This window comes from Epargyreus clarus, unplaced genomic scaffold (genome assembly GCF_041222505.1).
Source record: "Epargyreus clarus isolate Ecla_fem2 unplaced genomic scaffold, WU_Ecla_fem_2.2 ptg000035l, whole genome shotgun sequence".
NCBI lineage: Eukaryota > Metazoa > Arthropoda > Insecta > Lepidoptera > Hesperiidae > Epargyreus > Epargyreus clarus.
Window position 1 is genome coordinate 6,049,317 of NW_027332240.1, and position 6,286 is coordinate 6,055,602.

Here is a 6,286-nt window from a genome sequence, read left to right on the forward strand (position 1 = left end):
ATATCTCTTTTTTTAGTTATCACTCGGATTTGACTCTAAAAAGTAATTCTCGCAAATTGTCAACTTTACAACTGTATTAAACGAAACTCCGTCCATAGCTAAGTCAGACATAAAAATATACATTATTAGGAAACAAAATCCATCCATCCGTCTATTTCGAATGATTAGAAACATTGAGTCAAAAAAAAAGGTCAATACACGAAATGTTTAAATTGATGATTGGCGGGAACTTAACTGCCAAATTGATATGGAAAAATATGTATTTTCTTAAAATTGAGGCTTTTCCTTTAGTTTGTCATTTATCATTACTTCCCAGATTTTGATCCTTATAAGCAACACTATCAGATAGTGGAATAATATAGAGGGTGCATTTTTTTTCAAAATGAACTCGTTCGATTCCCGGCTAGGTAAAAAGTTATTTTAAAAAAGTAATGATGCAGTTTTAGTTTTTTTCAAAATCGGCCTCGTAACTCCTTTCAGCATTTTTCGTTAATCCTTATAGTTTCGGATTTGGCCCTGAAGGCCCGTTTTAAAAATTCACCCTGTATATGTACGTCTCCTGTGGCCGAAGGTGGGCGTAAATAGCTGCAACACAGTTTTATAACTATAGCAGCTGTTTACGATATTAAGTTTGCTTGTATGTATATAGGTATATGATGATGAATAAAAAATCTTTGAAATTGTTCTGAGATATCTAATAAAGTGACCAAAGCCGAGGCCAAAGCCGAGGCCAAAGTTAAATCTACTGAGTCGGATTTACAGAAAACTCAAAAATCCGACACCTTAAAATAGAAATTAATCTACGTACTAGCTGACGCTGGGAATGCAGATTAATTTCTATTTTAAGGTGTCTGTGACAATTGTTATTCTGACAAATGTTATGTTAACATGCTCAGTTAACATGTACACAATTCAAATTGTCACAATGCATTTACTTCAGTGGCTGCCTTAATAACAAATACTAAAAATAAAAAATACGAATTTTTAGAGGTACTCTTCGTGTGCGAGTTCGACTTGTATTGATATTATATCAATTATTTAAATTATTGCACATAAAAAATATATTTTACATTCTACGAATTACAGTATAGCTACAATTACACGCATTTTGGTCCTTTGAGTAAATGAGAATAAGCATGTTAAAATACGAGGACATATTTTATTCAATTAGGAGGTATACAATTTTGAAGGTGGTAGAACCCGCTGTGGTTCGATTCCAGCGGCACCACCGCTCTATGGGACCGACCGGCATTTCCCATCTCATAAATGGTTGGGACAAAAGTCGTGCTACTGAAGACGTTTAGATGGTTTTACATTTTTAAATGATAGAGCTATCCGATATAACAGTAAAACAACATAAATAAATATAGTTCAAAAAACTAAAAAACACGCTTTTATGATAAAATCAACTAAAAAGTAGAAAATAATTTTCAATCTAAGAATCAATTAAGGAACAGTAAATAGTATAATAGGGAATATGCATGTGATTTAGATTTGCTTGTTATTTTTTTCCTCGGTACATTACGGTCCTGAAATTACATCTAAACCATTATTTTTTCTTTATTTCGTGTTAAATTGTTTAAAACTTTAATCAAAAATCGTAAATTATGCGCGCGAAATTCAAATTTGCAAAACGCATTCCCATTGGTCGAATCGAAAAATGACGTCACATAGCGTGTTACGATGTTTATCGGCGTCGATATTCAAACTGTTTGAGAGAAAAATTGTTTTTGTCTATATTCCTACAGTGTTATTTATTACCTAGTGCGATTTTTCTAGATAGTATTATTAGGAATAATCAAGAACTATGATTGAAAGTAGTTTTGTCAAAGCACAATCGGACTATTTACCTAAAATATGCAAAATGAACAAACTGTTTTTTAGGTCAATTCCTTATGCTTAGTTGTTAGGTCAATTCGGAAATATTTAACTGATCATAACTTATTATGTTAATATTCTTTTTTTTTTTCTTTTTTTTATAATATAGCAGACGAGCATACAGTCCGCCCATGGACATCTGTAATCAACCCCAGATAGGATTAGATATTCCCTTCCCACCTAAGGTCGGCCACAGATGCGCCGCTACCCCTGAGGACTAAGCTGGAACGCCTCGGAAAAGTCTGTCTCCTACCACACCCTTCAATCCGGAACACAGCATCACCTAACACTGCTGTTATTAGGTAGGAATAGGTGTGGCGGTGGTGCCTCCGGAGTCGAACCACAAAGGGTTCTACCACCTTCAACCTATCACCTATCTTCACCTATCTTTATAATATTATAATAGATTATAATGCATTTTGTGTGTTTCAAATGATAGTGTTTGTTGTAGAAGTCGTTAAGTACCTAACGAAGTAGATGATTACGCTGTTTGATGTTGATGTAATATTCATCTTGCCCTTGCCAGAATATCAAAGGATACTGAAGTGCGTCATATGAACGATGTACATCTGAAATTACACTAACAGTTCTATCTCGACGTGTGATTCTAATGTCTCTGTTGTTAGATGGATCACCAACCATAATAATAGCAACTTCATCTACAGTTGGCGCGTTGAACCTACCAGCATGTTCCCCGGATGGTACTTTGTCGGCTTTAATGACAATTTGACAATTGTCACTTATTAATTGTGGCGATACCCTTTTAAATAACTGAATCAGATGATTATAATTTTCGAAAAAAACTTCCAACGATTCCACAATTGCTCTTTCTTCTGCTTTTTCTATAAAATTATGCAGACACCTAGTTGTCACACGATCCTCACAACTGCCCATAAAATAAATTTGAAGAAACTTTGCATCGTCATCAGGCATCGGCATTAGTGACCCAATCTTATGATACACTTGGCCTTGGATTTTGAATGTCGTTTTAAAATTACGTTCATCAGATGTTAAGTCGCAAATCTTAGTTGCACCAAAAGATGTCATTTGAAAGCAAGAATTAAATTTACGTGTCTTACGAAAAAATAATTTTCAATCGTCGGATTCGCCAGCAAGAAGTGATTTCAAAGGTTCCGGTGGAGTAGGAAGAGGTGTCAGTACAATTTTTCCTGACGCACAACACATTCCAGTTGTTTCATTTCGGAATTTGAACGCGTGGCAATATTGACATATTTTATCCATCGCACCAATTGTAATCTTAGAATGTGCCGAGTAATTAATGTCTGGTTCATACTCGAACGCAAGGCGAAAGAATGATGCACGTGTTAATGCATGACTGGTTTGTTGCCTCGTTCTTTCGAGTTCTCTAAATCTGGCTATATTCTGTTGTCGCGCAGTTCTTGTCCTTAATACATTTTGTCGCAGACGTTTATCACGCTGTTCTTGAGGTTCTTGACTACGAATTTTTGCTGTTCTAATTCGTTGAGCTGCATTTCTTGCTGCAGTTTCTTCTTCTGATTCTCGAGCTCGTCGAGCACGCTGGAGTCGTGTTTTTCTGCTACACTTATTGGCGAGATTAGATTTCTTTCGCGGCATTACTCTGAAATTGAAAATATTTATAATTGAAATAAATTAATAAATTAGATCGAAATTAATGAATGGATTTATTAACAATTATCAGATTAAAAAACCAAAATAAGAATCTAAAAATCTTAAGTTTTATTATTGAAAAGAAAATTGTTAAAATATTAATAGAATAAAAAGAAAAAATGCACGTTTAGAAAGTTAAATAATTTCTTCATAAGTGCATTTATTTTTGTTCATTTATTTATTTTTATTTATTATTAAAAAATGAATTTAAGTCTGCGAAATTTACACTCATGAAAAAAATAAAATAAAATGCAAGCAAGAAATACTTACATGTGTATAAAGTTATGATTTTGCACTGATTGATACTTGCAGAAGTTATATACTTGGTAAATGCACAGGTATATTTACGTAGAGACTGACACAGAGAGTAGTACTGAGACTTACACTTTCCGGAAGATAGTATTAATTTACTCGTTTAAAAAGGAACTGAACTGCAGTGACACTCGACGCCAGTATTTATACCTGGGCCTTGAATTTCCCGAACGTTCTAGTGCGCATGCTTCGAGAAGAATCGATTGATCGATTGTTCGAAATAGTGACTCTCGCAGGTTCGAGAGGGAGCTTTGTTTACGTTCAAAGGGGGGCTCGAGCGCCATCTATTGGGTGTATTTGCAACTTAGATGTCAAACAATGTTGAAGAATTTGATCGATGAATCAACTTATACCGCCATCTATGAGAACTTCATAAAACTAAACAGTAAATAAACACTTGCTTAATAAACATTTAATTTACACATTTTATTCGTTTATATTCACGACATAAGCGAATAATTGAGATAATAACTATCCTATGCCCTAAGTTAGACCAAATTACAGGTACATGTGAAATTTGGTTGAAATCGGTTCAGTAGTTTTGGATTTTATTGGCAACATACATCGTGACTCAAGATTTTTATATATATAAGAAGATATATAATTAATTATTGATGTTGTAGCTGGAGTTGTCATACCATGCGGATTTATCATTTAAGTACTGATTTACATTGTAATAAGCTTTTTCACATAAAGTTGATTTTATAGTAGATTTAAACCTTTTTTCGGATAGATCGATAATGTCTTTTGGTATTTTATTTTAGAAACGAATACTTACGGCATTAGGTCATAGTCATGTACTCAATGTTAAATAGGAATCATCAGCCTTGGATAGTGGACATCCATAATCAACAACCTAGATTCTTACATGAGATCGACTACAGATATGTACCTACTACTACTGCCCCTAGGTCTACACGAAACTAAAGAAGAAATAAGAGTTTTGGGTGGTTCAACTGTTCAACGGTAGTCTTCATTGTGAAGTTCGAACTGATTATAGCAAACTGTCAACATCATCTCGACCAAATGCTGCCGATAGCCCTGGTGGAGTACATATTTAATCTCCAGGCAACACAATTTGTTGATTGTCAAATTGCGTCAAATGTACTAAGTAACAAGTAATTAATTTAAAAAATCAAAAAACCCGGCTGCCCCAGAAAGGCTGAAGTAGAATTTCCAAAAGGAGTGAAATAGGCATTTCATTATTTTTATCCAGAAAGCCAAATAAAAAGTTTCATAGTAGAAGTCTGCTTTTAAAACAAAAGATCTTCAAACAATATTATCATATTTTATCCTCGTGGTGCTAATTTACGCTATATAAAGAACCTATGTGTAGAATTCCAACACGCTTAAGTTCAGCGGTTTCCCTTTGCGTTGATCTCTGGCACAGCAACTCTCTCATTTAGTCAGACAGTCATCTCGGTGTGTATATATGAGTATATATGTACTAGCTAACCCGGCAAACATTGTGTTACCATATAAATAAAAATATGTTAAGGGTGAAGAACCCTTATCACTTACGGGTACAAAAAATAAATAGTGGCCGATTCTCAGACCTACTGAATATGAATATAAAATTTGGTGAAAATCGGTGAAACCGTTTCGGAGGAGTAGGGTAACTTAAATGAGAATTTTATATAAAAGATATATTATATAATGTATGTGTAATCTCTTCTTAATTTCCTTTATTTTGGCATCCTACTCGATAGATTTGGTGAACTTTTTTTAAAACGTGTTACTATTTCGTGAAAAGATCCACCATTTCCGGTCTATAAAATATATAACTTCAGTAATTCAAAGTTTCGGTCATTTTTCATTTTTTACCTCGTTAGAGGTAGAATTTCATAGTTTTTATCCAACAAGCCTGATACAAAATTTCATAGTGTTTGCTTCAAAATTGACGGTTGTTCAAATGAACTTGTAACCCTTATTTTACCCTCTACGGGGTTGATTTTTCGGATGGGGATAAATAAGTGCGTTCTTTTTCCTATCCAGAAAGCCTAATACAAAATTTTATAGTAGTTGCTTCAAAATTAAAGGATTTCAAAAAAACTGTTTTCCCCTATTTTACCCTCTTAAGGGTAGAATTTCCAAAAGGCCATTCTTAGTACTTATTCACGCTATATAGAGAACCTATGTGCAAAATTTCAGAACTGTAAGGTCCTTAGTTTAGGGTGTACGTTGATTTCTGAAAAATGAAAAAGTCATTTAGTTAGTCAGTCAGTCAGTCACCTTGCTGTTTTATATATATACAAATATGTTTTTATAATCTCCGTTTAATTTCCTTTCATTTGATTTCCTATTTGATAGGTTCGGTTAACTTTTTACATGTGTTACTATTTCGCGCCAAAAATCCGCCATTTTGTTTTTTTTTTACTAAAACCTATCTAAGGACACTCGGGTCATTGAGACAAATATAATGACACCTTAACTGTTGAAATTCATC